This window comes from Amblyomma maculatum, chromosome 3, assembly GCF_055883805.1.
Source record: "Amblyomma maculatum isolate TAMU_Amacu chromosome 3, ASM5588380v1, whole genome shotgun sequence".
In the NCBI taxonomy this organism is placed as follows: Eukaryota; Metazoa; Arthropoda; class Arachnida; order Ixodida; family Ixodidae; genus Amblyomma; species Amblyomma maculatum.
The window spans coordinates 167390009-167413648 of NC_139346.1; the positions used below are offsets into that span (position 1 = coordinate 167390009).

At 44.8% G+C, this 23640-nt stretch overlaps 1 pseudogene; it reads left to right on the forward strand.

The window, feature by feature from the left end:
- LOC146196794 (beta-mannosidase-like) overlaps window positions 1-23640 on the forward strand; it is a 46472-nt pseudogene that overhangs the window by 485 nt on the left and 22347 nt on the right.

Below are 23640 nucleotides of genomic sequence, written 5' to 3' on the forward strand. Positions count from 1 at the left end.
GCAAATTACTATGTAAAAAGAACAAAGAAAGCTGGATTCACCGCAACATAGGAGGTATAAATGTTCTTGAACATGCTCATTCTTGTCAGTGTTTTTGTACGACTACGCTCTCTTATTGCTGCTGTTATGCCCCTGTTGAGCTACAGTTACTCGTGTAAATCAGTAAATGAATAAATAATAAAGGACAACTTATTTCCAACTTTTTCTGATCAAACATTGATTCTTTCGCGCTTTCAGGCTACGCTGAAATTTGTACGTCGTCAAATGACGCATTCAGGACTGAGAGAAAATAATTTATAAACAACTTTGTTGCTTAATTCAAACTCGCGCGCTGCTAGCAAATAGAGAGCATTTTCCGCCGTTCTGAAGTCAACGGATGAGCTGACTAGCATCTGGGATGCGCTCATGCCGACGAATGCATTATATTTGGGGAATCGACCACTGATGGCGACGCCTGCATTTCATTTTGCGGTGTCCTCTGGCTGATTAGGATTTCTTTTTCAGTGATACTGGCGTCTTTGTGATTGCAACGTGGTGTCCTATCGATACAGACCAACTTTAAATTCCCTCAGTGACCCTTTAACTTGTTGAGGGCTCCTGCCTGAGGCTTCAGTATGACCGTGAAAGACCCTTGCAGCTCCCGAGATTTCCGCTACCGTCCCTGGTGGAATATACACGGCTCTGGCGGAGGCAGGAGTGATCGGGGAGCCTTACTACGGCTTCAACGACCTGGAATACGCCTGGGTCGGCAGACAAAACTGGACCTTCTCGAGATCTGCATCAGGTGCGTATTCTATCTAGTATGTGAATGTTTTTGCCAGTGAGTCTGAGCGGCATATAACTTGTCGTTTGACTGGTATGTCATTTGTTCTATTCGTGAAAAAAAAAAATAATAAACAGGCGACCTATAGCATGCAGTCAACGCAACGAAATCCACAGTTTATGTATATAAAGCCTCGGTCTGGAAGTTCTGATTTCTTCAGGTTTTCTTTGTCTAGCCGGAAGCAATACAATATTTATTCAAAACGCCCACAGGAACATCATGAATGGAACAGCGTAATCTCAAACGAACATCGTTGGGCCGAAGAACCGAGAAAACACAGTTGATTACCAAACTTTTTTTTTTTTTTGCGTCATGTATAAATACACAGATGACGCCAAAGCGAGTGCAGAACGGACGAATCACACGCAAAAGAAACCTCTACGACAAATTCTGATAGAGAGTTCAAGAGAATGATTATGCTTCGTCAACACGCGGCAGCTGCTAATGCTCAAATTTTCCAGCCTTCTCCCCTTCAATGCTTTCAATGTTTCTACCACGTATTTATCACGAATCCTTGCAACCTCTGATGTATCACTGCAGTACTTAGCGCGCTGCTCTTTTTCTTGTTTTCACCAGCCGCTCTGACACAGTGGTTAGGACGATCGACTGCTGTACCCAAAAATGCGGATTGAATCATTGCCGCGGCGACTGCTTTTCGATGGAGGCAAAAAGCAAAGCGCCCATGTGCTGTGCGATGTCAGTGCACATTAAAGAGTACCAGGCAGTCGAAATTTCCAGAGCCCTCCCCTACGGCGTCCCCATAGCCTTAAGTCACTCTGGGACGTCAAACCTCATAAACTAAGCCATACTATACCATCCTTTTTACGTGTGTGTTCATTCACAATCACAATCAAGAATACCGACGTAAACTTCGTATCGAATAAATCTAACTTTCTTAAACAGCGTCCCACCGGCCGGTTCTACTTCATTGCACACCGCAGGAACATCGCAGAAGGATGAACAACTGCCAGATCACAAGCGGTTAGTGTTTCGCCGTCGTGTATGGCTCCAGGCAGCCAACCAGAATCAGGCTTCGAGAACTATATATACTATAACCTCGAGGCTCAGCGGAAGCTCCCGCATCGGTGTTTAATAGTCGGTGTCGTAGAAGAAAAAAAAATTGGCGGTGGCTTAGCATGGTTAAGCCTGGATTTCAGAAGTGAAAAGCTTCGGCGATGCCATGGCTTAGCTTGTGGTTCCTTGACGTAGTTGTGGCTTACCTTGTTGTTCACGGTTGCACCTTATAGATATTCCATGGCTTATCATCACGGTGAAACATTGATTACATTACATAAGATTAAACTTTATTCCGATTCCACATCATCATCACCGTTACACTTCTGTATAGACATAAACACAGCTCGGTGAAAGCGCGCGGCACCGGCTAAAGGTCAACCGACGGAGTCGCGGCGGTGGTTGCGGCGGCAGCGGCGGCTCCAATCACCTGCGCCTCTCCTGTGACGTCACGTGGTTTGCGCATGCGCAGCTGTGGCTTTTATTGCGAAAGCAATACTACGCCAGGTCTAACCGCTCGTCGCTGCGTGCCGTGTCCGTGTCCATGACCGTGGTCCCCTGGAAGGAGCTGCCAACTTGGATCTCTCGCTTCACATGGGACGGCTATATTAGACTCAGCCTGCGAGGAACCTTGCATTCGCGTTACCCCATAAGCCACTAAGGCACGTTCATACGGCTTAGTTAAAGCGGGGCTTTATATGTGTTTCTAACGACGAAGCACACGCCAGACTCCAAGTTGACCAGCCTAGTGAAGCTTTTCGCTTCAAAATCCCGTACACGTATGTGTCTGACAGGCGATTGTTGACAGGTTAATTGATTGGCAGGAGGATTTTGTGGATTTACATGTCCTCTCAACATGGCCGAGTTGACAGATGCTTTAGAAGGGTGAGAAGAGAGCCGAACCAGAGACCTTTGCATCCCGAGACAAAGAGGCTATCCCAAGGGCATGCAGAAAGGTTCTAACGGCTCGTTTAAAGTGGGGATTATCTATAACGGGCGGTCTTTTGCTTAACGTGGTAGCATACTATTGTAAGTGTCGTGTCTCTGAGCGCCACTGATGTCAACATGGGGCACGAGAGCTTGAAATTCTTAAAATCAGAGCGTCATCTGGTTAGCGCCGCTGTTTCGTCGAAGCAACCAACTCACACGCATGGGATAATAAAGTTCGTCTACTCGGAACTTGTCTGCTCTTTGCCACCGGACGCGCAACAGTGTCTCAATGAGTATATATTCAATAATAAAGACGCAAATTAAGTGTTTAAGTTAGTAGCAAGGTGTAAGTACTTGAAAAAAGAGTCACAAGGGGGCAGCAGACGGGATCCAATGACGGTTTAGAGCCATACCTTTGAAGAGGGAGCCTTAGAGACCCCCCCCCCCATTTTTCTTTAAAATATTGTGCGAAAGGCGATGCAGGTCAGTAAAAATGGCAGGCATACACTTCCCACGCGTATCTGATTCTCCGCGGTTCAGTCAGCGCTCGGCCAAGTTTCCAGCAAACTGCCACATGCCAGACCACTAGACAAGTCGGCCACGAAACTTTGATTGGTCGAGAGGTTGATGGCGCCACGTTGTCTCATGACGTAACGTGCCCTGCCGGCTAACTAGGGCTCCGCCATGTTGCGTGACCTTGTGACATCAGCAACCTCTCGACAACTGGATATTTTTGCTATCATATGAGCGGCCAGCCGGTTTTCTTATGAACAGAACCCTAAATGCTGTCACTTTCAAACTTTATCAAACTACTCCGCGATGAGTTTATCTGTTTGCAAACGCCCAGTGGGAAACAAAAGGTAAATACTTAATCAGTAGTACTTTCCCAGGCCTGCGATTGTGAAGCACTACCTGATGCTCCTACGTAAGAGCAACTTGAGTCGAGAGCTGAATGTTGTATATAGCCCATAATCGCAAAATACAGGCTTAGATATGAAACGGACATTTACGGTTATTTCCTAGATTATTTGCGTGCACATTTTTCTAAGGAATACCGCTCACCTTGCTTCACCTTTGGCCTGCGGAAAGGTACTGAGAAACTCTCAAACGCTTTTTCAAAGACTCTCAAATGTTTAAAGAGGTAGAGATTGCTTTAAATCTTTATATCAGGCTTCTTATAGCATCTATGGAACTCTCAAGCTTTGCAGGAGTGAAGATAAAGCATCCTTTGACCTTCTGGACACCTGTAACACTGGGGATAAGCAACGAGCAAACCATCCGTGGCACCGAAAAGAATATTGCTGGACTCTAAACGTCTGACAGAAGCTGTACTTTCTTATGTATAGATGACAGTAAAGGAGTGCTGAAGTACCTACACTTTATAGTTATTCCTTCTGAAGCAATGTTCTAAATAGGCTGCGGTGAGCTTCTTGCTGCAACGGTGGAGGCCGTGAGCTAAACCGTACTCTTCGTCTCTCTGCCCTTCTTCCAGTGGCTGATGACCTGCTAAAACAACGCCGAGTGTCTCTGGTGGCTCACGGCATTGACACAGTGTGCAATGTGAGCCTTAATGGCCGACTGCTATTCCGCACCTTCAACATGTTCGTCCGCTACTCAGCGGATGTGAAAGGCATGCTTCGGGTAAGTGGCGGTCAACTTGTCGGTAAGCTTCCTGAGTGGGTAGGGAAGGGTTGCTGCCTTTTTTTCAACTGGGTGAACTTGTCATTTTGTGTGTTGATTTTGAGAGAGTTCAGAACAGACTATGTTCAATGGGTTTTCTAGGATTGATTTTTGAAATTGAATTAACTTAATTGTCTAACAGATAAGGATGGGGTTGATTACCTATCCGCTTAGACGACGGGTCGGAGCTGATGGGTCCGGGCTGCATCTTCAGCCTGAAATTAGGGCATGCGCGGGCATGCCTAGGTGATGTGAACTATTTCACCAGAGTTCTTGCAACTTTCACGTGTCTAATTTTATTTTCCTGGCTACCATCTGCTCATGATCATGGGGATGGGTATGTTCTTGTTTGTAAGAGTCTTCAAATTCACAAGCGTGGAAACTTGGGCTATTCGGTAACAGTGATCCATGACATGAGATTGTAGCGCAAAAAGACGAAAGACACAGAAAGGGCACGCCTGTGTTGTGTACCCTTTCTGCGTCTTTCGACTTTTTGCGCTACACTGTCACTTCATAGAGCCTTCAAGTACTCTATTCATTGAGCTTTGTTTAGTGACCTGTCGACGTGTGGGTACACCGCTCGACTTGTGTGACGTCTATTTATCTACGTAGTTGGCCCCGGTCTCTATCATGTGAGGGATCCCAGCCCATCTCGCTGGTAAGCTCGTGAGCCCCTTTATTTCCCCATCAGCAGATGGTATGGGGATCCCTGATAAATAAAAATTTGCGAAGAATGCAGGCCGATAGAACTAAAACAAAAAAATAGCCTTTGATCGGTAACAAATTTGCACAGCAGTTATCACTTAGATGAAATATGTCTAAATGAAATGGTAACCGGTGTTAAAAGCCATGGTTAAAGACAGGGCCAAGCCCCAAAAGAATTTAGAAAAATATACTTACTAGCAACATCTAGCATATCTGGAAAATAGCGTCAAGGTATATGGTACCTGTCGCAGTTCACTGCGGGAAATAAATGAATACAGAAAAATATAGGTCATGCAGTCACGGCAAAGCCAACTACTGAGAGTAATGAACCTGCGTAATGGTCGCTATATGATTGATAATATTGTTTTCAAACAACCAATAGATCATGAGTTGTTGGTTATTTTATTGATGCATTTGCTTTGTCTACTTGGACTTCGCCCACCTGGCATTTTGTTCCCATTTCATCTTCATCAGTGCCAAACACAACTGTAGTTTTTGTATTATATTTCTCCATCATTAATCTGAATCCTGCATTGTGAATTCGGTCCTATACAACGTTACCAAATTCCCCTATGCCAGCCAGTTCTCTGTCATGTGTGCTATCTCCGGCCTAATCAAGCTATCTCCAGGACATCTTTATGTACGAGTATCCAGCACCCTATATTACTTCCTTAATGTAAGCAGGTCAGCACGCAAATTCATCCACCTTCTGGAATTCTGAAAGCGATGAAACTGCTGCCGGTAGTGCTTAGAAGCAACTTCCGTGCTGCGTTTTCAACGAAAATACGAGTAAGGCAGGTTGAGAACTATAAGATATGAATAAACAGTGAGTTAGCACCTCGGCTCCCCGCTGTTTCTTCGCCCACTTATCTGGCGCCTGCGAAGGAAGTTGGCAACGTAACATGCGCCTACTGTCATTGATGTTTCCCTTGACTGCAGGGTACGCCTAAATGCCTTCAGAGTTTTCAAAAGTGCTTCAAGAAAATTCAATTTCGCTACCTATACAGGTTGTTTAAATCGAATGGCCTACTTATTTGGTTTCAAAAAATGATGGCCGCATTTCTTTATTAAATTCTACATGAGTACTCGGTAAACGCAAGCAATAAGGACGAAAAGAATGCAGGAATAATTTGTCACTTGATGGGTCAGTGCTACCACCAGGCTTCAGCGACTGCACGTACTAGACATATTTGCATAATATATTTGCCTAGTCCTTCTTCTCTGCAGCCGGAGGACAACGCTCTGGCAGTCAGCTGTGAGTCGCCGGTGCTGTACGCGCACCGCACCCACGAGGAGCGCCTACGCACTTCGTACCCTGTGTATCAGGAATGCCCACCCCCAGAGCAGCACGGAGAGTGCCACGTCAACCTCATCCGCAAGATGCCATGCTCCTTCAGCTGGGACTGGGGGCCTTCCTTTCCATCCACCGGAATCTGGTCAGTGAGTCCGTCCACAAGCGTGACTTTATTCTGAGTCGTCAGCGGATCTGTTCCTCTTGACGAAATTAGGCGCTTGAGCATATTGACGGCTGTAAGTGGAAAGCGTGTCTGCATTACTCTCGTTAAGCTCAGTAGCATAACAAGGGCCTCTGTTCTCGCAACCACGATGTCATAAGCAGCATAGCACTTCTCGCACGCCTGCCGATTTCCTCGTTCGGTCGCGTTCCTCAAGTAACATGTGCCATTAAGGCACGTACCATGTAAGCCGCTAAGGACAAGGGTGGAGCTGGCGAACTTAGTCGAGGTAAAGTTACAGACAATGCAAATAATGACGAAAGGAGAAGATCGTACAGCCACTGCCGTAATTCAATTTCTAGAGAACCTTAAGCTAAGTTAACAGATTCCACCAAACCAGGAAACATGGCGCTGATAGCTCTAACTTGAAAAACATCCCTTGGCGGATTTCATTTATAGTTACATTTAATCACCTGCACTGAAATAGAAGGAAGGTTGTTATAGGATTGCTATTAGAGCATTTTGAGCAAAGCACACGTCTTAACCGATATTGAGGTGTGCTATCAGAAAAACATATTACAAGTGTAAAGCATGATAACCAAGAGTTTTGAACGTTCTTTTATTGATTTTGGCTATGAAGTGTTTTTTTTTTTTTCTGGCATGCCAGATTTCCCATAAAATCAGGTTGATTGGAAAAAAGAAATGATGTGTAGTGAGACAGTTCATTGTCGTCGAAAATATGCACGCATATACCTGCATGGGCCCCCAGTAAGTTATAATATTATAAGTGCATTAGCTGGTTTGGCACCAATCCATCGCAAACATTACGATAAGCTTTCGTTCAGGTGAAAAGGTGGCGCCGTCACATTGACTCAGCATTGAGAAAAAGTCTGGTCTACGGTGGGCCGAACCGGCCTCACAAAGGCGGCTGGTAGAGTGGGCTTGAAAGGTCTGTGCACGTCACGGGCTGTTGACCACCATCCGGAAACAAAGCCAGACCAACCATAGGATGTAGCGCCGTTTTTAAGGTTCATCAATTAAAATTTCGCCTACCTACCTAGCTTCAGGAAAACGGTGTCGGAGAAAATACGCAAGTTTTTTCCCATGAAAATTGTTCAAGCGTTCAAGGTGGTATCATACTACTTTGCTTCCAACTTAACACCCACCTACATAGTCACGTTGGAGCCTAGTTTGCGATAAATATTCGAATCGACGACATATGTGCCTTAGATAAGTGTAGGTGTCCACCGAGAAGCGAGACAGATACTGCGCCTGCCTTTCACCAAAAGCGAACTTCCCACTACAGTGGGTCCCGCCGCGGTGGTGCAGTGGTAAGACGCCCAGCTACTATGCCGGAGTTCCCGGGTTTGATCCCGACCGCGGCGGCTGCATTTTGATGGAGGCAAACGAAGAGGCGTCCGTGTGCTTTGCGATGTCAGCGCACGTTAGAGATTTCCAGGGTTTGTGTTGTTGTGACTGTAGGAAGAAGTAAAAGAAAATGCACGGGCCTGCTACTGGCTCTGTAGCTGAGCCACATCCACTGCCTCGTGCGGACAGAAGAGAAACTAAAGAAGAAAGAAAAGCAAGAAGGAGAGAAAGACACGCGCCGCAACATAAGCCGTCGTCCACCACCTAAGCGGTGGCAGGTGCAATGACGGCCTACAACAGAAAAATTCGGTGACTGGCTAGCCCCCACCGCAAACGGCGTTGACTATACCTTCCTAGCCCTGTAAGGCCAGAAACTACCACCCTTCACTACCTCCGCCTCCTCTCTTCCCCTAAACAGTTTATTTGTTTAGCTATATATATATTCGCAGAATGAAAACGTAAGGCAGTGCTAGAACATCCCCCCCCCCCCCCCACCCTCCCCTTTAATATTCTCACCACAAATACAGATCGATTGGCTCAAGGCTGCACAAGTTTTCTTTTCGAAATAAATCAGTTCCGAGAGAAGACTATGTTATACTTTCTCTCCTGTTTTCATGATTTTTGTGCCTTGACCGTCACAAAGGGTCCTCACTCCGAACATCTTACACCAGTGCGCAACATACTAAGAAGAATGAAATGCGACAGTAGAAATAGAGTATTCCTCTTTTCTATTTTGTAAAGAAGGTAAACGAAAGGAGACGAAGAGGAGGTGGTATGAGATTCATCATGCAGAGTGGAAAGACTAACTCTCATTTGTCCCACTGTGACTGCAAGACTGGATCAAAAGTGCGGAGCCGAGGGACCGCAGGTCACATGGTAATTGATAGGCCGGATCGCTTCACATACTCGCACGGCCCGAATCCGTTTGCGCCAGCTGCTGCCCTGTCAGGGGAAAACACTTATTTTAACGCGTACCCTGACGTATCGATCACTTAGGTCGCCTATATTTTCGAAATTTGGTAGCAGTCACACCGCGCCGAGAAAAATGTTTTCACTGGTCATAAAAATTCTAAAGGATGTAGGCAAATGTCTTGGTCAGGCACCAGATAATTGCCATTAGTTGGAGAGAAGAGATGTCACCAAACCAGAAGTAACGCTACTAAACCAGAAGTAACAGCGATACGTTTCGATGCATCTTCATTGCGTCCATGTTCCCACCTCCAGGCACTTTCGAGCAACCTCTAGCCTTCAGCTAGTTGACCCGAAGAGATGTCTGGTTGTTTGTAGAGAGACGTGTAGGATTCTCCGAACACACGCTTGAGAGAATGGCTCTAAATTCGACGTAGAGATACTAACGAATTATAATTTTACTGCACTGCCAACACATAATGTAGTTAGGTATCCCTGTAACTCTTTTCCTTTTTTTTTTATGCAGGAAGTCGATCGCACTGGAGGGGTACAGCGGCGTGCTGATCCGCGATATTTTGGTGACGACTGTACCGAAAGGTAGGATTTAAGACCAATTGTCTGAGGGCTTTTTTGTAACACCGCCATTTCCTGAGCAATCTTTCTGTCGACCACTGTTGTGCGGGAGGTGTTAACGAAGCGCAAGCATTTCAAAACTAACCTTAGCGCATATCGAAAGATGTCTAACTCCAGCTGCGTACATCATGTGTTGCATCCATGGCTCAAGCTTGAATAGAGTCGAAAAACCTCTTCCTGGGAAAAAGATGATTTTGTTTGTTCTAAGTGAAGCAGAAGCGCTTCCTTTCATACGGTGTTAAAATACTATCATAATCTATTAGGCGTTAATGTGCAAATACTTAATTTGGCAAAGTGCAGAGACCAAGAGACGTCACGGAGATATTGTAGCAATCCTGAAGAAGAGGAAAAGCAAAGAAGAAAACATGAACAAAGACGTTGAAAAAGACGTCCTTGGAGACTCTCGTGCCCGTGTTGGACTCGCAGCCGTTAACCAGCTAAGTTATCTGCCTCCTCGACTTGTGTAGCGCTCCGACGTCAAACCCCCGTCGTAACAATATTTTGAATATGTGATGCCATCTGCGGCTTACTAAGATATAAAATATCCGAGCCTGCAGCGGCCGCGATGTTTCGCCTTGAATTTGTGGCTTTAAAGCCTGTATTATTTATATGTAGGTGTCTTTGTCTACATGAAATGACCGTAGGCGTTGACTATAGAGATAAGGGCCGTCGGCATGACGCTAGAAGCTGCGTAACGGGCGCGCACGGCGGCTGTCCTATTATATACCTGGCCCCTCCAATGCGGTGACACGTGTATTGACCCTCGAAAGCAGTGTTTCAAAAAGGAGCCGGACCTTTCTCACCAAGAGATTTATCGGTGCCTGAAAGCGCCCCAACCTCATCACGGAGACAAGACAACGCACGCAAGTACCTCAACTTTGACAGGCGTTTGGTTTGGTTTGGTAAAACTATTTCCCACAGTAGGGGTCCTGAAGGACACTTGGCTAGGCGCCAGGTGTAGAGGGCAGCTCCCACGTCGGCACAAAGAGCCCGAAGCTCTCTGCCGCCGCGCGGGCCTCCTGTACAGCCCCAAGCTGATCATGTAGTGAAGCGTCAAGTCTCCTGCGCCGCTGAGATGAATGACCGCGCGTGAGGACCCCTTGTTGCAACCGTAATGCGGTGTGAACAGCGACAGAGGATGCCACGCCGACGCAGGGCTGACTTCTTTTAGGGATTACGCAGCAGGTGTTAACGATCTTTCCAGGAAGTTCCAAGAAACGTCTCATAACCGATGACGGGCAAGCAACGAGGTTCGCAAATGCAGTTCGTTACACCATGATTCGACCAGCGAAATCGAGGTGGGATTCCCAAATAAGCCCCAAGCCTGGACCAACGCTGCGACCGGGAGAACCCGTCGGAAAAAAAAAAAAACTACAGAAAATTTTATGTTTGAACGGAATTTCTGTGCGTTTTTGTTTTACAGGAAACCTTTTGTGACAACCCAGCTTTCTGCAGTAACATCAGAATTTTCTGTAGTTACAGCAAAGAAGCACTATAGACAACAGAAAACTACTGTGAAAAACTTATGGAAATACAGAAAGTACTGCACAACTGCAGAAAATTCTGACGTTTACGACATAACTACAGAATATTTTTTGTATTTTTGACACTGTACCTTTTTTTTTTTTTTTTTACTGGAAAGGAGCCTTATGGCACGGCGATTAGCTGCATTAATGCCTAGTTTGGGTCCGTGGTGACTGAAGAGCATGAAACGGGAGATCTGGGGAAAATACGTGACGAGCGGAGAGAAACGCAGTTGAGAAGATCTGACGGAGAGACGGGGACTACCTGCGGAATGCGTTGGCGTCTCATCTCGTGCAGAAAATTTCGGTTTTCACCTAAACGCGTGCTACGAAAATGGCATAAGACGCTTGTGCTTGACTTTTTCTTAATCAGAAGTAGAATAGCGAGCTATAAACGCAAGGATCACTTGGTGAGGCGATGCCCACCCCGTGCCTCGGACATATCTTAGGAGCTAATTGATGGCATGTATACTTTTTAGGTTTATTAACCTCATCGACATTATTTCAGTCGTCACCGCACGCGCAAAAAAAGGTGAAAAAAAAAAAAAAACCTCTTTTCAAATAGCTTATATTTCATGTCTGTAGTAGGAAGTCGGCTTAAAATTGCTGCTTTGCCGCATTGTTTACTCTTGGCGTGAAGAAGGCTTGTGAGCCAACCCATATAGTGGCTCAAGTTTTCTGGCGCAGACACACGCGTTGAAGAATAAGAAACTAATGTGGAGACTTCTAGTCATTTTAAGGGACTGCCGTTCTAGCATGATGTAGTACTGCGTAAGGGTTGCAGAAGACATGCGTGGCGCAAAAAAAAAAAAAAAAAAAAAATCGCCGTCCTTTATTTCAGGTTCTCTTATGAACTCGACATGGCAATTGAATATTACCGCGTTTTACGACTCATCTTTGCCAAAGATGGGCCCCGGAACTGCTTGGGTTAGCTTGGATGGACGCCTTATTTATGCGGCGCAAGTGACACTTTCTCCGTCTACAGAAGATAAAGCCACAGTGCATTTTTCCGTGGAAGTGCCTCATGTAAGTGGTGATTACGAAATATTTAAAAAAACTTTTGCCGGTAATCAAGTTGTATTGCTGAGCGAATTCAATAACGAACAAATGGCGAGCCTAAAGGAAGTTGGTAACGGAGCAGTCAGTTATTTTTGTATGTAGCAAAATATTTGCTTTCTGTTTTCGCTTCAGTTGTAATATGTGTCCCCAAAACACTGGTGGTAATTGGATCGCACACTATTTTTTTTTACTTTTCTGTCATGAAAAAGACAACAGTCACTGTTAAATGGGCCATCTTAGAGTTTAGTGAACGTAGAATTGTCCAATGCACTATTCTGCATAAATTTGCTGTCGCATTTCTTTAGGTTTATATATTTAGATCCACAGTGTCCTTATACACATGTTAGAAGGAATTCGCTGTAAAGTATACGGAAGTTCTCCAGCACCACAGGAACAGATGCCTTTGCAGAGTTCTTTGCGACTTCGTGAGACGTAATTCGTTCATACGAGCAAATCTTCCCACAAATAAAGTTTTGTAATACCGCAATAAAGTTTTCAGATATCGCGAAGAGGAATGGTCGGCTTCTTCATGGTGTTATCGGTGTCATTATTGCTGCATTAAGGGTTCATTCCCACTATGTGTGATGCAGGTACCATTGTCAGGACATAATAGCAAAGTTTATATTTGGATACTTTAAAGCAGTAAGTAGTAAAGCGTCTCTTTCCCTAAGTCAATCACTGGAATCCTTCTGCAAGCGCCCGAATTGCTGTGCTAACCGTATCAAGACTCTGTAGGTGGCACTACGTCACCAGGAAGCTTTTATCGTACTAGCCTTCCTGACTCTACCGCAGGAGAAGTTCAACAGTCGCAGTGAAATCCATGTTTTAGCCAGCACGCTTATGAGGCATTCCCCGCCAGACATCAATTTTTATTAATCCCAGCGCCAGCTCCGCTCTTTTGGAGGGGTTCTCACACGAAGTGTCACATAGAGAACTGATGTACTTGTTCCTTCGGTTGTGGCATATATCCTCAAAAATACTGTACTCCTATCACCTCCAAGGAGAGGCGAACCATACACTTCATGCTTAGAATACACAGGCTTCAAGAACTATCTCAGTACCGAACTTCCACCCTACCGCTTCAGTGCCCCATTTTCGCCAGAAATATTTACACTCGAACGGACGAGATTTACTGCGTTTCTTGAGACCTCAACGCCCGACGACACATGGAGCAAGACCTCTGTGGTTCCCGCCTTAGTGCTTTTGTGCGTCTTGCACCATTGTTTATATGTTTTGTTCTTTCGGTCACGGCCGTAATGTGGCACCAATTGCCTTGAGAAAATGGTTAGGTTCGTTTAACGAGGTTTAGCGTCCCAAGATGACCCAGGCTATGAGAGACGCCGCAGGGGAGGGATCCGGAAATTTCGACCACTCGGGGCTCTCTAACGTGCACTGACATCGCACAGCACACGGACGCCTTGCCTTCCGCCTCCACCGATAAGTGGCCGCCGTGGCCGGGATTCGATCCCGCATCCTTGGGCACAGCAGTCGAGCGCAATCACTGCACCACCGCCTCCATCACCACCACATTGACAAAATATAAACGTGTTAAAATGGGCCACGACCTTTGCTAAGACGTCGAAAGTTAGAGTGAATCCCAGTCACCCAAGCCGGAGTGTAAAGGGATAGAAGCGCGAAGAATCCGGTGTGCTCTACAGTGGCAGTGCAAGCCAAAGAATTCAAATTTCAGCGCTGGACTCAAATTCAAGCTGGCGAAAAGCGAGCAAATGTGATGGGCGGCCACTCGGCCACTCGGTGTGTACCGAAGGATGGACTGTCGAAGTGGGAAAAGATGACGATGGCTTGAGCACGCTATTATCTGTAATAAGACACGCGCAGTGTTATCTGCTCAAGTAAAAGAAATTGATTGCGTTTAAATAGATCATAACTATTATTGTATTCATTGCTGGTGTCTGATAAAAGGAACGCTGAGATTTTTTCACAATTAAAGAACGAGAAAAGAACACACGCAAACAACGCTATGAACACGCACGGCTAAATGTCGGGAAGCTTAGTATATATAGCCGAAATCCCGGCTCAGTGGTCTGCAGGTGGTCGCGTTTTATCTGAAGTGAATTTGAAAAGATGTCCCTGTGCTGTGAAGCATTGGTACTCACTAAAGAAAAGAGGGGGGGGGGGGGGGGGGGATTAATATGCCGCGTCGCGTTTTATCTGAAGTGGATTTGAAAAGATGTCCCTGTGCTGTGAAGCATTGGTACTCACTAAAGAAGAGAGGGGGGGGGGGGGGGGATTAATATGCCGCCCACTGTTCCTATTTGTCCTTCTTTCTCTCGGCGCCTCTTCATCCAGTCTCTGATGGCAAGTTGAAGTTTACACGGAGTGTGCCAAATTTACTTCAATTTGCCTTTCCTCCGAACTAATTTCTGCTTTGAGAGAGGGAACGAAATAGGCAAGAGTGAAAGCGACGCTGCAGTGGAGGACTGCTGATTATTCCCGACCCTTGGTAATCTTTAGCATGCAACTACATCGCACAGCTCAGGGAAGTCACTTGCGGTACCGCTCCGCCAAAACGCGGTTGCAACGGTCGAGAAGGAATCCTCGTCTTCTTGCTCAGTATTCCGATGCTCTAGTAATTAACTCAGCTATTGAGAATTGTCCTTTCAGATATGTCTTAACAGTACAAATTTTCTGAGACTTCGCGGTGCGCCTCACTTGTTATGAACCTAATTTTTATGTTTTGCGGCAAGAAATTTTGTGTGGTGCTATGGTATGCTTTTTTTTTTTTACACTAGGGTGGTTGCACAGGGTCGTCCGCATAGTGCGAACATGTGAGCACGTGGTCCCTCTTTTCAAAGCGCCATTGCGTCTGACGGGCCCGCATTTAAAAGGAAAGTAGAGCACGTCATCCATCTCAGAAACGATAGCGCTTTGAAGAGAGCGACCACCTGCTCGTGGGTTCGCACTTCGTATTGACGACACTGTGAAGCACATACAAAGGTTCAAACTATCTCCATGTTTTCATGGAGGATGCCATAAGAAAGCAGCTGATTTTCATTGATTACAAATTAATTACACAATATGGGTGCTACTTAAAGTCTATAATATTCTGTCGTTGTGGCATTTCGGACATTTATATAAAAAAATGTGCGGTCTGTCGCGCAACGCGAAAACATGTGCGATAAAAGTCTAGGTTTAAACCTGCTTCACTTCCATATCGCTTGCTTGTTATACTTAGGAATGCAGCCCTTAGCTTAAATGTACTCTTTATCATGCCTGCCTTTCAGGATTTCGCCATTACACCTTGGTGGCCATCGGGTTATGGTCCTCAAAAGCTGTACAGCTTAAACATAACCATCTTTGTGAATGGGGAAGCAGCTACAAAAGTTTCCAACATCGGATTCAGGACCGTGGAGCTGAATGAAGATGATATCCGTAAGTGCTCGTCGATGATCGCTTGCCTACACGTCCAGACAAACCCGGGAAATAAGGATAGAAAAGCACCGCATTGTAAAAATTTTACCATAAAAGAGCGGTTACTTGATGAAATTACGAGGTCCATTATTGTAATATTCTGCTAAGTGCACAACTTAATACGTGGGCAGTCTAATATGTAACGTACAATCGAGTCGAAGCCAGCATTGTTGCCTGTGTTCCTGTATCGGTTCCCTCTTCGTTTTCTGACTTCCACGTGTATCGGCCAGTTACACAAACACTTCATTCGCTAATGATTTCTCTTGTACACGCCTCTGTCCCTTCCTCTTGGCTTAATGACCTCTGTCTTGTGCGGTTGCGTCAAGTCTAACTTTATTCGTGATTGTGGCTTTTAATACTGTTGCGTACAGTCCTACCTAACCAAGTACAGTGCCTAGGCAAGCACATATGCGAAACATACTGTGAAGTCACGAAACATTTCATCAAACCCACTCTATTAAAAAGAAATCAGTGAGGTCTTTCGAGTGATATAATATGAACACTGCCGATTTTAATGCTAGCTAATACGGTGCTTCGCTCTTACCGCAAGGGTCGGGAACAAACATGAATGTGTTGGATTCTACACACAAAGACTTGGGGGACATTAAGTTGTATGCCTTTTTGAGTAGGTCTCGATAGCGTTGTGATGTCCCGTTCGCACCGCCTGGAGCGCCTCATAAACCCCACCGAGCGTACGGCGCCCATACTTCTGGTCAGAGAGCATCGATAGTAAAACCATCCTCGACATCCGTCACAAATATTGCTTATATCACCACGTAACATCAACTCGAACTAAACTAGGTCAACGATTTGAGTACTGGCGATGGGATTATGTATTACTTGTTGATGTCAGCCTGAGATACGATTTTCCACCTTAGTAAAATGTGCTTTATGCCCTATATTAGGTCTTCTGTATTACTTTGCCATTCGACGATTTCTCTTAAGGCGTTTCCGCAAAACTGCAATATTTTGTAAATGCTGTTAAAAAAAGTTTCTTTTTTTTTTTTCAGATGAGGAAAACCTACAGATTGTCGCACACAGTTTAGTGAGATCCTTTAATACGGTGATCAGTCCCATGCTCTCGAAACAGACTGATACCTTTTAATGCGAAAGCATATCTTCAGTAATGAGTGGTGTGTAGAGAGCCTGTCATCATACTCTGTCATTAGAGCCTGTCATCAGGCCCTGTCAACCCAGCCTGTCATTAGAGGGCGTCCACACGAACTGGAGCAAAAACATTTTCAACCCCAGGAATCGAACCATAATCCGAACAGACCAGCTCCCTTGGCCCGGGCACGACAGCACTATACTGTCCCCGCAGCTGATCATGTCTCGTGTAAAACTGCAACACACTCTCGCGTTATGCAGTAAGCATCGTCGTTTTCATCAAGTTCCATCTCGACCGCTCCCTCATTTACCCTAGGTGAATACGCCATACACAAAGGCCATCTGGTCGATTCTAGCCAAAGGTCAGTCATAGCTATAGCTATAGTGTAGGGCGAATCCACAAAGCTGACAAAAGTCGTAATGGTTTCGCATTACTGCACCTAAGCAGACTTTACTGCAGTCCTGGAATTTTTTATTTTATTTGCTTCACAGCGGAAGCATTAGGTGATGGAACCGAATTTTACTTCAAGGTCAACGACGTCCCAATCTACGCCAAAGGAGCCAACTGGATACCCGCTGACATCTTTCCCGAAAGAGCTACGAATGATTACATCCAAGACTTATTGCTTTCTGCTAAAGTAAGATCTTTGCATTTCCTTCATAGCACCACTGTACGTCATCTATTTTTGCTGATGCATTATTTTTTTTTTAAATGTGGCTGCCGTGTGTTACCCAGAATGATCACGAAGCCGAAGTTGTTCTTATTGCCAATTGCAATGATTTTATTGTAATGTGAATATAAAACAAGTAACACACAAATGACTTCGAATTGTGTTATGGCAGGATGGCTTTTGGGGCTTGCAGGCAGCCATTAATTTTGCACTTTCGGCATTTCAATACACCCACTGGTCCAAAATTATAAACAGAACCAAGTACTGAATGATGGCAAGAAAGCAGTTTGGTTAGTAATCATCAAAATTGACCTCATAACACTGCCTTTGCGCGCTCAGGAACCGCTCTATTCCAATACCTTCGTTCTGTTTCGGGAGCTGTAAAAAGTTTATTACGTTATACCCCTTAAAAACCTCCCTTTTAACGGGCAGTAGAAGAAACTAAGGCGGCACTTATGCTCCACCTTTAGGTATGACGCGCCTGTGGCCTGTGTCCCGCTTTAATGATATATATATATATATATATATATATATATATATATATATATATATATATATATATATATATATATATATATATATATATATATATATATATATATATATATATATATATATATATATATATATATGCTATATATATATATATATATATATATATATATGCTAAGGAAAACCTTGCGTAGCCTAGACGGTAGAGTGGCTGGCTCGCTAACCAGTAGTGGTGCGTTTGAATCCCACCTGGTCATTCGTCTGGTAGTCAAGTTGGAGGCTAGTGTGCGATAAGGATTCGAACCGACGATATGTTCACGTCAGGTTATATGCCTTTAATCGTAAGTGTAGGTGTCTACCAGGAAGGCAGGCAGATACTGCGCATTTCTTTTCCTCAAAAACCGAGCCAACTAGTTTAGGCACGTTAGATCCCCAGGTTGTCGAAATTACTCCGTAGCCTTTCACTACGGCTCCTCTTTCTCTCTTTCCATTTTCACTCCCACCTTCCTCTCTTCCCTTAGGGCGCGGTTCAGGTGTCCACAGATCAAGTGTGATAGATACTGCGTCTTACCCTTCCTGTGAACCTGTTATTATTATTTAGTTGAGGCTTCCTTCTGTCTTCCCGGTAAAACAGTGATTCTTACTTGGCAAAAAACCACGCACACACTTGAGGAAGCGCTGTACCTCGTAGGATGACTGGCCTCATTTTGAGAGTGTTACACTCTTGTACATATGTGAAACGAAAAATGATGGGTGTAAAAAGCTACGCGAAGCGTGGCAATCGAGTTAGGAAACAAACGCGAGTTAATGACACTTGTGGAAATAATGAAGAAATGGGCAAGGCATCTAGTGCGAAAAGAGAATAACCGATGGTCGCTTGGGGTAACAAACTGGATTTCAAGGGAAAGAAAGCGTAGCAGGGGACGGCAGAAAGTTAGGTGGGCGAGATGTTGCATCCCCGGAATTGCTTTATATTTCACTATGTCGTGAGCAGCTAACGCTATGCTACATTGTTCATTTTGACCACCGAAATTGAAGTTTTGTGAACAGTGTTTTATCGTCTAATAAGTGTTCTCTTTCCCTTCCTGTTTATGCATTGATTACCCTCGTAATGAGCCGCCACCAGCTAGCCAGGCTGCCATTCTCGTCGAATTCCTTTGGGCGCCATGTGGACTTACGTGTACCTTGTCAGTATATGCACTCGATTGCGGCAATATTGATATCTGGTAGTAACTTCCGAAATGGGCCATCAAAGTAGTAAAGTGTAAGTTAACTTGAACTCGGGAACTAAAGGTGAAGAAAGGTCGTCCTTGTGGTCCAGCCCCTGGCCCACACTGGTCTATGAAGGTTTGCTTTTTGCTTTTCTTCGCCATAACAGCTACGACTTGAGTGTTGTTGTTGTCGTGGCTGTAGGAAGAAGGAAAAGAAAATGCACGGGCCTGCTACTGGCTCTGTAGCTGAGCCACCTCCGCTGCCTCGTGCGGACAGAAAGAGAAATGGAGAAGAAAAAAAGAAAAAGAAAAAGCAGAGAAAGACGTGGAGGAAGTCTCGAGATACTCTTGGAGACGCCCCAAGCACTCTTGGAGACGTGAAAGAAATTGGAAAGTTTTGTAGGATAAGCACGGGATGCTCAAATAAAGAGAAACGGTTTTATGACTTTGGGCTCAGGATAAAGAAAAAAACGAACTTGCCCTTTACGACCAGCAGGACACAATAGAAGCAATATTCTTGTTAGATCTAATTCCAGCGAAAGTTTAACAAACTCACATATGCATGGTAATGATGGATATCATTACCGTCAGGCAGAGTACATCTCCCGCAGTAAAATCTACAGAGCACTAGAGCGTTCGGCAACGAGTACGACTTGCATATTTTGTCCAAGGAGAACACAAGCGCAAAGATGTAGGAAGCCCATGCGTAAACGCGTTCTAGCCCCCCCCCCCCCCCCCCCCCTGCAAAAAAAAAAAAAGAGAAGAAAAGATCATGTATTGCATGGGCAGCATTTATAAGCAAGCCAATTCAGATCGCGAGACTACAGTACGCCTTAAGTTCCTTGTGGCGTGGTGTTACGTGAAAGAAAATTGCCTGCAGTGAGTTCGAAAGCTTCTTGCTCTGCGCGCTGCTTGAAATTTGCAGCAAAGCGCTTCAGGGGAGGAAGATCCACTCGCCTGATCTGTATAACGCTGCTGTACGGGAGAACATTGGCTTGAAAGGCGATCAAGAGTTGTACTACTGGACCGCAGGAGGCAAACATGAACATGCTCCGTGTGTGGGGTGGCGGCATCTACGAGAGCGACGCATCTACGAGAGCGACTACTTCTACGACCTCGCTGACCAGCTGGGCATCCTCATCTGGCAGGACATGATGTTCTCTGTCAGCCAATATCCCTCGGAAAAAGAATTCCTGCAGAATGTGGCCACTGAAGTTGGGCAACAGGTGAGACGCCCTTCAGGAAGCGACCTGTCCTTAATTATTCCTGGACAAGAAGTTTAACATGCGTCCGGCTGGTGACAGCTGCTTTGGCGGAAGGAGAATATTACGCTGTTCCTGAACCTCCTCTGTAGCTATGTACAGCATTTTTTAAAATTATACTGCCCAAGGTGTTTGCCTCAGCTCTAGAAGTGCGAGGACGCGATTTCTCGTCCCCTGCGAGATTGCATACCTGGGATGTGCAGCTACTTCTTTTGCAAGGCTCTAAAGCAAATTCCATGGGCTTTATATTTTTAATGAAACACTGTGCACGCGTATAGCACTGTTTCTTAGTGCGGAGGTAGCCGTACACATTTATGTGCTCGTTCGTTTTGATATATGATTCTATGAAGTGTTCTCGCTCTTCGGCTCTTCTATATTCTGCGAAAATCCTGCACATGCTTTTAATTGTCCTTGCTTGATCGTTTGTTTGTCTGCGTATTTGTTTGTTTTTGTTTTGTTCGTCTTTCATGCCCCAGAATTGTGCAGGCATTCTATGGTGTTATATTGCGGAGCTTTTCTGATTGTCTCGATTATTCTTAACTGTAGGCTTTCTGCACTTGTGCTGTGGTTGTAACGAAACCCAAGTCACATTGGCTTTGAGCAGGGATTTATTTCACCATCCAAAATGTGAGTAACCTGAACTAAAAGGGAAATCAAAAGACATCAATGAGCTCTGCACTGAAGCACCGGTGATGTTTGAAATACAACCCAGCGCTCCTTTATTTCGAGCGTGCCTATAGCACATTTATTTGCTTATTTACGTTAGTGCCTTCCTTTGGATGGATATATATTGCACTTCGGCAGCATACTTCGGCCCATTTTATGTAGTGGGTGCTTTGCTATTATGGGCTTGCTACTTCCTACTTCTTGTGGGAAGAGGAAAGTTCACCCTTCATTTTGAGCTTCTACACAGAGTTGCTTACCATATCAGTTATTAATCGTCCTTAAAGCCCAATTTTTGCAGTTCCTCTTACCCGAACTGCATTGGCAACTGTAATAAGTGTCCAAATAAACCAAGTGGGAAACCTGGAGAATCCCTGAGGGATGTGTGGGCTTGTCAAATAGAGTAGCCTGTCTTTGACGCCCATTCAAACTCAATAATTCAGCTCAAAAGAACGCTGTACAGCCTACACAGAAACTTCATAACAAAAAAACCTAGTTCTGGTTCGGGGTTCGAACTATTCTAATAACTGATTCGGTAGAGCGAATTCTCCGATGAGGTAGGTAGTGAATCCGGATTCGACCCCGTATCAAGACAAATTCTTCAATTACAATCTCTGTGGAAACTATAAGTTTCCTTTCGTAGCCGCATGACTGAGCTTCGATGGATAACAATAAGTAACTATTCGCTTATCACAAGGCTGGTCCGACACTCATGGATGTATTGATACACGAAACATATCACGTGGAGCGTCATCCCCTTCTTATTATTAATTACCAGGAATTACAAGGAATCTCTGACAGTAAACGAATTACTTTGTGCCGCCACATGGCACAGGACACGTACTAAATGGCTTTATTCTTTTCTTATGAAGGAAAAAAAAGGTTGTCGCCGGAACACGCATGTGACAATTTTATCTGAGGGTTATTGAGTTGACAGTGCGATATGCATGTCCGTGTGGGCGCATTGTATTATCAGAGCCACACGGAGTGAGATGAGGTAGCCGCATACTGCATATGTATCGCCTATTTTCTTCCGCTCCGAGGACATTCAAAGCAAATAAAAAAGCGTCCAGTTTAGGCGTACGACACGATAGCGTTAATCGCTACGCATGGTTTGGGACGCCCTGGAAACCCGTTTCGCAGATGTCAAAGCGGTTTTTTGCCGTCACTAATTACCAGCCTATTATAATACGTAACTAGTCCTGTCAGACCCCGTGGTACAACACAATGACACATAGGGCATCTATTTAACCAAGGCGACCAACGCATCTCGATTTCTAGTCCAGGGCATCCATAGGTGCAGGCTCGTCCACTCTTTGCATGAACACGCGAGCACGTGCCCGCTCTCTTCGGAGCCCCCGTACGTCCAACCAGCTCGCACAATGAAGCGAAATGACAGCACATGCGAAGCACCACGTCTCAAGGTCTCTCAACACCCTTTGCATTCTGCTTCAATATGTGGACGTGTCGGACGCAACGACCCTTCGAAGAGAGCGACCACCTGTTCGCGTGCTCAACCTAAGAGTGGTCGACCCTGTGCATAATGAAGTTGTCATGTTCGGATTTCGTGTCGACACCCCGTCCAATGTTTTAATGACTCCTAATTCTGCATTGCGTCATACTCCTCTCATCTGTAAGAATTTTCTCGCCACTAAAAAGAAGCGATCAGCTATTACCGACTGCAGTTTCAATTGAAAGTAGTATAGTTGATCATAACATATTTCTTTATCACTAGTATTAACTGCCTTCCATTTTGCGTGAATCTCTTGTTCCGGAAGTAATGTGTTTGGTAGTGGCAGGACTGCCCCCTGTTAGAAAGCATTATGCCATTACATTGACGTTTTTATTTTTCAGGTGCGTCGCCTTCAGCATCATCCATCCATTATTGTCTGGGCAGCCAATAATGAAAATGAAGACACCATAAGATTCTGGTACGGAACTCGACGTTTTTTCTTTAAGAGCCACAAAGCACTGTTTGTAAGAAGCGACGAACGCAAGGCTGGAGTATATTTACCGGTGAAGGATTCCGACATGACCTTATTCATATGTCCGGCATCACACACCATACAGCAGAACTGGGGAAAAACTTAGTCCCTAATGACGCGATGTGACAGGGTTAATGGCTCCCGCCTGTGGGTCTTTCTGCGGATCCTAAGTTCACGTGCATACATACATACATACATACATACATACATACATACATACATACATACATACATACATACATACATACATACATACATACATACATACATACATACATACATACATACATACATACATACATACATACATACATACATACATACATACATACATACATACATACATACATACATACATACATACATACATACATACATACATACATACATACATACATACATACATACATACATACATACATACATACATACATACATACATACATACATACATACATACATACATACATACATACATACATACATACATACATACATAGACTAACACCGTGTTTACAAACAAAGGGGGCGCTCGCGACGCCGCAGGAGACTGGGGATGAAATGTAGGCTTAACGCCCATAGGAATACATAGAAGCGAAAGATTTTAAACCCGTTTTCTAATTTCACGGACCACTGGCCAAGACTGATATAGGATCTGCACATTTCGAATCGGCGTAAGTGTTCTGTGTACACTGAACCGGCAAAGCATTTTTTTTTAT